Here is an 11,988-nt window from a genome sequence, read left to right on the forward strand (position 1 = left end):
TCTCTAGAAAATAATTTTTGCCACCTCTCATACCCGTTTTTTTCCTTATCTTGATAAGCGGTTTTGTACTTTAAACGACGATTTGTATGTATATTAGGCAGTGCATTCAAATCAACGTAATGTCAAGTATTCTAGAGAAAGCTTTCGTAAATGGCACAGCGGTACAAGTCATTGAGGGTTCACAAGCAGATGAAGTTCTACTCTAGGACTCTGCTTTACAATACTACAAACGCATACCTGATGATGGATGTTACTTGTATAAGCGGAAACCCGGAGGTACCTCACATTTTACCTTACCCTGTTTAAACTTAGGAGTTTTTTTCTAAATATAACACTTCCAAAGAAGGCTACTGTCCACGATTACTCCTAAATACTTTTCTTCGGAAGCTACATATCTGAATAACGGATCCTTTACGTTCAACTTGCATCTTCCAGTGAAGATCCCAATGCCAGTTTTGGTTGAGTTCGCCGTCAGCCATCATATTAAATCTTGTCAACAATTGAGAGGGAAAGACCTGTGATGATACTGATCAAATCATCTGACCGTAGACGCCAGAGCCAGACAAGGGTCCGAGCAAGGAATATAGCCCGCTGCACACGACATACTTGCGGACTTCCATGTAACACAGATGGCCCTCTGCTCTAACATTTAACGAATTAAATTAACCATCACCGAATCTACAGTTATTCCCAAGCTGCTCGCATAATTTCTCCATCTAATGGATATGATACAAGCAAATAATTAATAAAAACGCGATTCCCTACGAATGCGTAATTCCACCAATTTTTCCAGACATTACTGCATGCAGGACATCATGCTAATAAACGTAAAGCTTTCAGAGCTCATACAGTCGTCTCTACCGTTTTAAAGGCGGGCCACCATGGTTGTTATAATCTTATACTTAAGCAATTCAAATGACACCGTGAAAATCTTTTTCGATAAACAAAGTCGGGGCAATATTTAAGATTTCGATTTTAACAATGACAGCTGTAGCATAACTCATAGCCTTAAAACTGTTCGTAAAGTAAGGTATGATCTCTCTGACCAAATATCTAATTTTTTTCTTTTTCCTAACCAGTGTTGCCAGGACTTCAAAATAAAAAAGGTAGATCGGCCAAATAAAAAAGCTAAATGGCGCAAGGAAAGGTTAAAAAAAGGTCATTTTGAACACCATACCGTTTAATAAAACGATTTTAATAATAAAGGGGAGTCTATTTTAAGCTCTGAAAACCAATAGTCCTTAGAGACAAAGTAGTGGTACATTTGTACCATCAAATAAGAAAAGGCTAGAAAAAAGCCACGAAACGAAATCCTAAATTTCGAAGCTAAGCGACAAAGAAAAAAACTAGACTGGCAACACAGTTCCTAACCCATGCTATGGAAGTTCATTGAGTTTCAAAAGAATTAAATATCCTTTCTTACAAAATCATTTATTTAAATTTAATATGTACACTCATTTTGTTTTAATACAATACTATTATAGATTAAATGAATTTTAATCTTAAATAAGACACTAAATTCTAGTCTTCTCATTTTAACATTCTTTCACTAAAGTTTTTCTTGCCAACCTTCTATTAGTTTTGTATGTCTTGTAAACGTGCATGCAGTAGCAGGTTTCTTAATGCAGGGCGGGTTAAATATGAATCAATCGGCGTACTGCTTTCGGCAAGTAAAAAATTCAATGAAGTTTGACAACCAACTCTAGGCTCCTTTGATTTGTTAGGGCATACAACAGCAACCGGTTTTGTTATATTTTCTGCACTTCTCGGCTTAGATATCGCTTTGCTGTCACTTTTCTGGAAGTACCCCAGTTTCAAGGCTGATGGCACAGTTAAGTTCTCTATTGACCCAGTTATTGGTTGACCCTTCACCATTGGGCGTACTAGTCCAACTTTAGGCAATCGGGCCTTTTGCCGAAAACGCTTGAAATAATCTTCCAGTGGCGTACATTCCATGGTTTTCTCGTCGTTTTTAGTTCTGCAATCGCTTTGACTTGGTGGCGCTGAATACAACTGTAGTTCATGCTGAGCCCGAATCCATTCCCATTTCTGGACTCTTGGTGCTGGCGGCGCTGTTAGCTCGTTGTCAGACTCGTTTGGGTAGTCGGTATAGAAAGTATTGTGGCTTGTTGTACTGTTGCTTAAATTTTCCAATGCTGTTGCGTTGACGGCTAATCTCTTTAACGCTTCTCTTAGGCTTCGCAAATCTACTTCCAGCGTTTGTCGTAGAAAATCAAACGGTTCACAAGTAAAGTTTGACCAGGCATCCATTCTTTTCGCGGTAAATAGGCTTTCGTTTTTAATAGTCTGGCGAATGATTTGAGTTATTTAACACAGCAACTTGTGGCTCGTGAATGAAGTGCATCATTGCTTACTAGCTTAATTTATACAAGTAATGCCAGCGCTATGAGCGGACAGGTATACAGGTATTTGGGTAATATCAGACTAAACGCGTTAATGAGTGCAGGTAGAGAATTTAATTAGCATTAACTACGTGTTGAGGAACACCTCAGGTAACTTTACCTTTAATAATTAACTAAACATTTTAAATGAGAATGCAGGCTACCAAAACCTTTTTTGTGCCAGCTGAGCCGGATTTTTGAATGTAAATTTTTAAGAAAGTGTAGTTTATTCTGGAACAAACGCCAACCTGCAATTTCTTGAAAAGCTTTAGCAAACGGATCAGAGCCACCTTCTTATATTCTTATTTTTTTTTTACTATGATAACGACTTGCGGAAATATATATGTATATGTCGTGGGCAGTAATAGCAAATGCTCATAAAGAGCTAGTTATCCATTTAAAAAAGATTTTCTATAGAAAGCAACATCGACTAAAAGGGAATTTTGCCCCTTATTCTAATTACCTTAAACGAGCAATTTTTGTGTATATGTATATGTATCCATAAGTTTTTCGGCAACGACTCTAACGTAGCAAAATTTTTTTTTTTTTTTTTTTTTTATTATTGTTAACGAATCTTAGACAATTTACAGAAACGTCTTATTATTGCAACTAGTATATAAATAATGATACTAACAAGCAATTTTAATTTAATAATTTTAGTTTACAAGAAAATGCATTTTATATTTTAAATACATGCTCAAAAGACATATAAGTAAAAATAAATTTCTGCTACTCGCTTTGCATAAGGTCTGCTACTGTTGTGCGCTTTAGCCGTCTTTGCGTAGGATTCAGCCGAAGTAAGCTGGACGCTGCTACGTTGACGTGACCTACTAATCGCTGTTTGTGAGCTATGGCGAATTGTTTCGTCATTTCAGTGACAGTTGGCATGCCAAGATCACGATGTAGATCGCTGTTTCTTACGTAGAATGGCGCATTTACTATGCCTCGAAGCACTTTATTTTGCAGACGTTGGATGGAAGTAATGCAGTTCACACTAGCACATCCCCAGAATTGTATGCCGTAAGTCCAGACTGGCCTTAGAATTTGTTTGTATACGAGAATTTTGTTGTGAATTGTCAACCTTGAGCGCCTACCAATGAGGTAATATAGTTTGTTAAATTTCAGATCAAGCTCATCTCGTTTTTTCTTGACGTGAGCTTTCCAGCGCAATTTGGCGTCGAGTGTAATACCCAGGTATTTGGCTTCGTCGAAGTATGGGATTATTGACCCGTCAATAAAAATTGGTTTATGTGATGTTTTTTTTAAAGAGAACACTATGTGCGCTGATTTGCTTTTATTTAGGTTAATCCTCCATTTCTTAGCCCACGAGGTAACTTGGTTAACAGCTTCTTGTAGCTTGGTCGTAGCATTTTCGATAGTGTTATCGACTGCAAGTAGCGCAGTATCATCTGCAAATTTTGCGGTTACATACTGATTGGCCGATGGTAGGTCGCATGTGTACAGGAGATATAGTAGAGGTCCCAAGATGCTCCCCTGTGGTACGCCAGCGCTTATCTTCTTTAGAGATGAAAAGGCATTTTCGTATTTTACGCAAAAGTACCTGTCATTGAGATATGACGAAAGCATCTTGCAGTAATGTATTGGTAGCATGGACTTAAGCTTTTGAAGTAGCCCTACGTGCCAAACCTTATCGAATGCTTGCGATACATCAAGGAAAACTGCGGAACACACTTTCTTCTCGTCCATAGCCTTTTCAATAGTGCTTACAACTCTGTGTATTTGGTCAATCGTTGAGTGATTTTTCCTGAAACCGAATTGGTGAACGGGAATCAATTTCTTGTTCTCAATAATTGGCATTAGCCGAGCTAAAAGCAGCTTTTCGAATAGCTTCGACATTGCTGGTAGTAGGGATATAGGCCTATATGAGGACACTTCGTTGGGTGGTTTGCCAGGCTTGGGTACCATAGTAACTTGCGCGAATTTCCAATATATAGGTACATGCTTCAAGCTAAAGCACTTATTTAGCAAGCTGGTCAAATAAACTATGCATTTTGTTGGTAATTTGCGAAGAACTTCAGCCGTTATTAAGTCAAATCCAGGAGCCTTTTTTAATTTCATTTTGTTAATCTGTATGCCAACTTCTTCCGGTGTAAATGGACTAAAATGGATATCGCATTCAGACCAGCATCCAGTTGCTTCTATTTCATTCAAGCCATCATTAGGGCTAAAGGTCTTTTCAAGATGCTCAGCAAACAGTGTCGCTTTTTGCTCACATGTTTTGGCCCACTGCCTTTCATTGATTTTAACGCGAGCAATGTGTTGCATTGGTCTATTGAAATTTTTAGCCGCCTTCCACAAGGAGTATTCCGTGCTTTTATCAGCCGTGAGACCAATCAGGAACCGATTAAATGCGTCGTTTTTAAATGTCTTGATAGTTGTGTGTAGCTGTTTAGTTGCTAAGTTCAGTTTCGATTTAATTTCTGGAGATCTGGTTTGCTGCCAGCGTTTTCGTAATTTCCGTTTTTTTGTCACTAAGTTCCTTATAAAGGGTGGGTATCTTTTTCCCTGAGGAGCTGATTTTGGTGTGGGTGTACTATTCCACGCCGCCAACTGAATTTGTTGGGTGAAATGAAGTACAGCGTCTTCCAGCTGCTCGCTAGTAGTGATGTGGTTGTATTCGATTAGTTGTTCTAGCTGTAGTTGAAAATATTTCCAGTCGGTGAAAGCATTCGTCAACCTTGTTCCTCTTTGATTTTGTGCTGCATCTTGCGAAATTACCAGTTGCACCAGCGAATGGTCGGAGCTCAGGTCAAAACCTTCAGTGACAGATAAATGAGCTGTAGGTATATTTTTGTAGACGAAAAAATCTATGAAATCTGGAATTTTATTAGTATCCGACGGCCAATATGTCGGTTTACCAGTTGAAATTGAATTACAACCTGCGCGCTGCATAGCTTTAAGCAATTCTCGTCCTTTTGTCGTGGTCAGCCTTGAGCCCCATTTTGTATGTTTTGCGTTGAAATCGCCTCCAATTATAAAACGACCTTTCCACCGATTTAAAAGAGCTAAGTAGTCTTCTGATTTCAGCTGGTATCTAGGTGGGCTGTACAAAGCTACTAATGACATTGGCTGTTTAAAAGTTTCAACGGAAACGGATGTGACTTGAAATTCCTTTGTGCAAATTTCTTCATCTAAGTGATGTTTTATTGTATTTTTTATTAACACAGCGCTGCCACCCCTTGCGCAATTGTCAGGATGTATAGTATGGTACAAGGCATAGTTTTTAAAATTCAAATACGATTGTTTCGTGAAGTGAGTTTCAGCGATTAGAGCAATGTCAATATTTTCATTATGGAGTAGCACTTCTAGCTCGTTTTTGTGCTTGGATAAACCGTTTGCATTCCATAAGATGAGTTTAAGACGGTTAGTCATAATCAAAAAACTGCATATTATGTTCCAAGGCGTCCAGACGCAGTTTAAGAGCTTTGAACACCTCTTCTTGTTTATTAAGCTTAGATAAAATCATTGACAGTGTATCTGAGCTTTGTGAGGCAACACATCCAGCAGGTTGTTTAGTTATTTGTGCATAGGAGACTGCTCTTGTATCCACAGGTGGTAAAACTGTGGGAGGTGTATTTGCAGCAGGTTGAATATTTTCGCTGGCCTTTGCTTTATTCGCTAGTGATAACTTTTTTGATCGAACCTTTTGCAATTCTTTCGCAATAATGCAACCGCGATAGTTTGCTGGGTGTGGCTCGCCACAATTGCAACATTTGGGTTTATCAATTACTGTTTTTTGACACTCCGAGTAGCAAAATGAAAAATCGTTTTAAAAAGACTTTCGAAGTTGTATTTCTTCCAATTGTCAAAAACATTTTATTTGTCACGGGGAAAATACCGTAAAAATTATTTGTATCGTGCGAATATCTATAGAAATTATCAGGGTTTGAAAAACTGTTGGCACAGCGACAACAGCCAAGCATTTGCTTTTTTATAAATTGTTGTTGCTTTGCTAGCCGGCAATAGTTATGTTTTTTTACAAATTATCCAGTAACTTGCCAGCAACTCTCCAGTAACTTTATTTCTAAGAATTCGCTCTCATAGAAAAAATTTGCAATGAAGTACGCGAACGCTTTTCCAGTAATAATTTGCAAGTTTCATGAACAGCTGATAAATTGATTGTTTATTCGCAGCAAATTCCTAATAAAACAATATATTTTGTATTTAAATATGTTTATTTTGTGAAATTCAACAATAAAAACCCATAAACAGTTTCCTTATTAGTTTAAATTTCATCCAGCAACATGCGATCAGCTGTTTTTCGTACTGGCAAATTCTTACAAGTAAAAATTTATCCAGTAAAATCCAGTAAAAACCTGCAACTTCAACTGTCATTTTCGCTCTCTCAATTTCCCCTACTTTGCAGGTTTTTACGTACGAAAACGCCAAAACATGAAAATTCGTAAAAACTGTTACTGGATTTTACTGGAAATGAGTAAAAAAACGCAACTAATTACAAGTACCTGATGAAGATCTTGCAGAAGCAATGAGCTTAGCCGACGACGCTTTAAAGGAATTTGTAGAAATGCGACAAGACGCAGAAAAAACTTTCATTTGCTTTTCGAACACGTAGAAGAAGTATGCACCAAAGTACCGCGATACAGCAGTCGCCAAAAGAATCGCTTTAATGTGAAAACCGGAGACGCCGAGGCATACTATCGCATTGCTTTTTACATTCCCTTCCTTGATACATATATTGCTCATTTGAAAAGCCGGTTCCTAAACCATAAATCAGTTTTAAATAATTTTAGTGTTTTGTTTCCAAAGTATGATTTTAACGAAAAAAAAGCTGAAGAATTGTTTGCTTTCTATGAAAAAGTAATCGACTGCTCGAAACAAAACTTTCTTCTGGAGGTAAAAATGTGGAAAAAACGAGTTTCACACGAACATTTTCGAAATGCTCTCGAAGCATTACAAGTAGCTCTTATTTTTAACATTTTTTAAAGAAAAGTATTACTTATTTAATAGAGAAAAATCAAACCGAGTTTTGCGATTTTGAGAGAGGGAGAATAAAATTCTAAACGTACGTTATCTCTACAATTTTTAGAATTGTTCTCTATCTGTATGTTTGTACGCGCATCACTCGAAAACTAATGCAGGAAATTGAATACGGTTTTCACCGATCTGTTTTCAGAGGTCTAACTTAAAATATAGGTAGAAAAAAATTAGAGGTACCACGTGTTTGAAAGTTTAAGTAAATTGATAAGATAAAGTAAATATTGCAATATGGCTGTCAAAAGAAAGAGGTTTAAGAAGGCTTACAGCTGAAAATATTTTTGCGGAGGTTCCGCATGTTTGAAAATTTTATTTTAATTTAATTGATAACATAAATTGAATATTGCAATACAGGTATCAAATTGAAAAGGTTTAGGAAAAGTTTATTGCCGAAAATATGTTTTAAGAGGTTTGCCACTTGTTTGAAAAATTATATTCAATTAAATTGATAAAAATAAAACAATACAATACGGATATCAAACAACACATAAATACACTTACATATAAAAAGAGATAGAACTTCATTTGCTACCGAGTGATAGATCGCCTCTCTAGCCAGTTATGAACCTAAGTATAATGTTGTACTCAATTCACACATAAGTAAGTGGTTGTGCGGTTCATATTGTAATGATTTAGAAATGAATACAAAATATTCGGTAGCTTCAAAAATCCATACGCATAGTTTTTAGTTAGATAAATCCACCTTTTTCAACGCCACAAATTTAAATAGAATCACATGCGGGAAGCAAAACTTTTATAAAGCGTTGAAGAAGTAATTAAAAGTAATTTTTTGTTTTAATAAGATACTCGAATTGGTAGGAATTAAACTTAGATATGACGTTTTTAAAGCAAATTCTGATATATGGCGTTCTTCAACCAAATTCTTAAATGGGCGATCTTAAAAAGTATTCTAATATACAGCGTTTTCTAACTGGCTGCCGAGATACATATGTAGGTCGATCTTCCACTCAGTTGTCGATATGGTATTTGAAACATATGTTTGCTGTCATAACGTTCGGGCCAAGAATATTTGGATCGCGATCCAAAATGAGAAATAGTAACACTGACAAATTGTCTTCAATAAAAAGGCCGAACTATGAACTAGTTCATAGGAGATGACGTAGTTCTTTAGTTCATTTAGTTCAAGAACTAACCAAGCCTAATATGAGCCGTTTATTTTGAAAGTGACATATTAGGTCATTTCATGCCGTTTGACTTCATTGATCATTTACCTGTATTTGAACGAGTCTGTTTGTCGTTAAACTTTCATCAGCTAAAGTTGACAATTTTTACCCATTACTTTATGACCATGACTTAATTATTCACAGGTATTGTCTACCCAGAGAGTTTTGCTTCACATCCAAATTCGCGCTTCCTTATTTTCATTTTGATGCATTTAAGCTGATACCAGATACAACTTTGTGGCTTTGCGTGGCATTTATAACTTTGGCTGCCAAGCGCCAGATGCAAAAGGTATGCAACAATGAACACCAAGTAAACAATTTTGTACTGCTTTTTGGCTCGTCAAAATTGCTGTGGATTTTACATATATATTTAGCTTTAAAAATATCAGCAATGTAATTAAATTGTCTGTTTCTGCTTGAAAATTCCAATTTGGATGAAACAAAATAAATATTAAACCAGCTGATTGTCAATGCGCGCAAAAAGATGGGAGTTGGCCATCTTTTCGCTACGCGCTGCAGCTGAGACGTTCAATGTGGCAAGCTTTGTGCATTTTCATACACTTCATCTTATCTGCCAAAGCGAATCTGTCACGCAAAGCGAAGCAAGCGTTTTATCTGGCATCAGCTTTAAGTGTTGCTTAATTTATTTTAGTTGGCTTTGCTTTTTGTTTTTGCTCAATTTAATTTTTATCACTTTTCAAAAGAAAAAACCAACAATTGAAAAGAGGTACGAAGATTTTGAACTTCTTTACTAAACAAATGATTTTTTAGAATATGTTTGAGTATGCAGTTTAGTAGCTCATTAAATTCTAGGGTAATAATGTGCAAGTTTTAAATTGCTAAAGAATCGCGTTGATTTTTATTACATTTTTTTCTGACTGCGTGACGCATTTTTTTCCATACAAAAAAAATTCGAATATATTTTGTATAGAAAAAAATTTTTATACTCTAAAAAATCTAAAAATCTGAATAATAACTTGAAAATTTAGCTGAAAATTTGAAGATTTTTTTATAATTTTTGCACAAAGTTGAAACGTGAATTTATATGGTGTTTTTTATACATATAATGAGCTAGATTTTATGGAAAAATAATAAACATTAAATAAGCATAAGAAAATAGCCAAAGTTGATCAAAATGCCGATAACTTAATCAGCTGATCACAAATGTATATATGGGTGAGGCGATTGAACGGCCTTTCAACTAATCGCAATGAAATACCCTTCAACTTTTGTTTCAACTAATCGCCTCATGTAAACACCGTATAACCAACAATTTACACACTAGAAGTGGAAATGACTTATATGACTTTCAAAATAAACGCTCAGTTAGTCTAGACTTAACTTAACTTACGTAAGAAATCGTCAATGATTACACAACACGTCAACTTAGCCAGAAGCGAAAATATTTAGTTTTTCTATTTTGCTTTTGACCTTTTTGTCACTTTGCCACCTACAAGCCACATCAATAAATTCCTGAACAAAAATATATGGCGTTGGCCAATACATTAGGTTATTAAATCTAGACTAACTAATCCCTTATGCACAAACTTGAAGGTACTGTCTTTGAAGAAAATTGAGCTCTTTTGAAACCAAAGTCGCGCAACTCCATTGCCCTTAATATCAGCACTCTATATAGCCGATGCAGACGACGTAGTTGGGCTCTGTTGGGAAAGTTGAAAAAAAAAACCCTTGAAATGATTGGAGTAACATCTACAAACTTGGTGTATTGTGTGTTCGAACGGAAAATGACTCTGAAGATGGCGCAACGCCGAAACCGGTTTGTCTCCAAACCAAATTTGACAAGGTATGACGGAAAATCGTTTCACCAAACATACGGTGACCATATTTATGGGAGCTGAATACGGGACAAAAAATAATTTTGCAAATTTTTTTCACAACAGCTTACAGATCTTAAAGCCTTCTTTAATGATCCTAGATGTATTAGCCCTGCAAAAGTAAAATTCCGTAAAATTTGTTTAAAAAAAAAATCGTAAAATTTGAGTATAATAAAGTGCAGTAAGCCTTCAATACCATTAATTTTTGGAATTTTTTTTTTGTACACCGAGATCATTAAAGAAGAAAATTTACTTAAACTGTGCTGTTTTGGGTTCGAGTCAAGGGATTTCAGGCACAATTATAGCTCTGAGGCATTAGACCATTCTCATTATAGTCAGTCACGATAGTGGAAGGCAGCGGAATTTTCTAATTTTGTGTTTTATTTTAATATGGACTTTCAGCATACCTTTTTAAGTATTTGTATCTATTTTTTTCGGGAACTCTTTTATCTACAGTATTTTCTTTGATCAAAATAAATTAAAATGTTATTCATTTTCGAATTTGTAGAGCTTTTTTTACTATTACAGTTTATTTTTAAGGGAATTTTTATAAAGATATTTCTTATATTTTAGGAAAATTTTTAATGCATTTTAATTATTCAGCTTCTATCTGCTCGGCCATTGTACAATCTTCGACTGTACATGTCTGGCTGAATCATTGGCATAAATAAACTTATATTCTGCACATTCACATTCAGTAGCGGTGCACGATTATTAATCATTTCATTGTTATCCCGATGTTGTCTAGATCTCCACTGCATAAGCGATACATTAACCGCATCTTCCATATTCATAAAGACACTTGGTCGTGGTTGTGGGCGCACTGTAGCAGTTGGTTTTTTAGTATTCAAGGCATTTATAAATGGTTTTATCTCCCTACAGTTACATTTAGTAGGTTGTCGGACCTTTGGCACACAACCACGCGAAGTGCTTGCCATTAGTTTCTTTGATTCGCTTTGTATTTCAGGAATGCCCTCGCGAACTTCTTCGTTTGATGTATCTTCTTCGATTTTAAAGGTTGCGGAGAGGGCTTCAACTTCTGACAGCGTTGGCTCTACTCCACTCGGCTCCAATGTGGTTGTCTCTGATTCAATTTCAGCTGCAGCTTCATTCCAACTTTGCTTACGAATCGGATTTAATCCAAAGGATAAACTATCAAAGAATTTGATCTTATCTCGTACAGCGGAGTGTATTCGCTCATTACTTTCAGTGTCAAGCGTAAGAGCTGAATTGATGGCCGCTGCGTCTCCAATGGGCTCTGATGAAATTCCAAGCGGTGCAGCTTGACGGTGCTGAAATGGCCTTATTCCAATGCTTGTTGTGGCAGGAGCTGCTGCGCATGGATAGTTTAGTCCGAAGTGATCATTTAATTGACAGCTTGATTTCGTTCCCAAATTGTGTGGCATATTTTTAAAAGCTCCAAAGCGCTGGTGATTCCTAATTCTACGTCTGCATGCGGCTAAGCCATTAGTTGGTCCTCTATGTGGTTTGAAATGTCGTTGTTTCTGACTTGAAACTGCAGTCAACCTTCTAAGCTCCGGACACTCGTTA

The sequence above is a fragment of the Rhagoletis pomonella genome, unplaced genomic scaffold, assembly GCF_013731165.1.
Source record: "Rhagoletis pomonella isolate Grant_MI unplaced genomic scaffold, Rhpom_1.0 Rhpom_scaffold_00004, whole genome shotgun sequence".
In the NCBI taxonomy this organism is placed as follows: Eukaryota; Metazoa; Arthropoda; class Insecta; order Diptera; family Tephritidae; genus Rhagoletis; species Rhagoletis pomonella.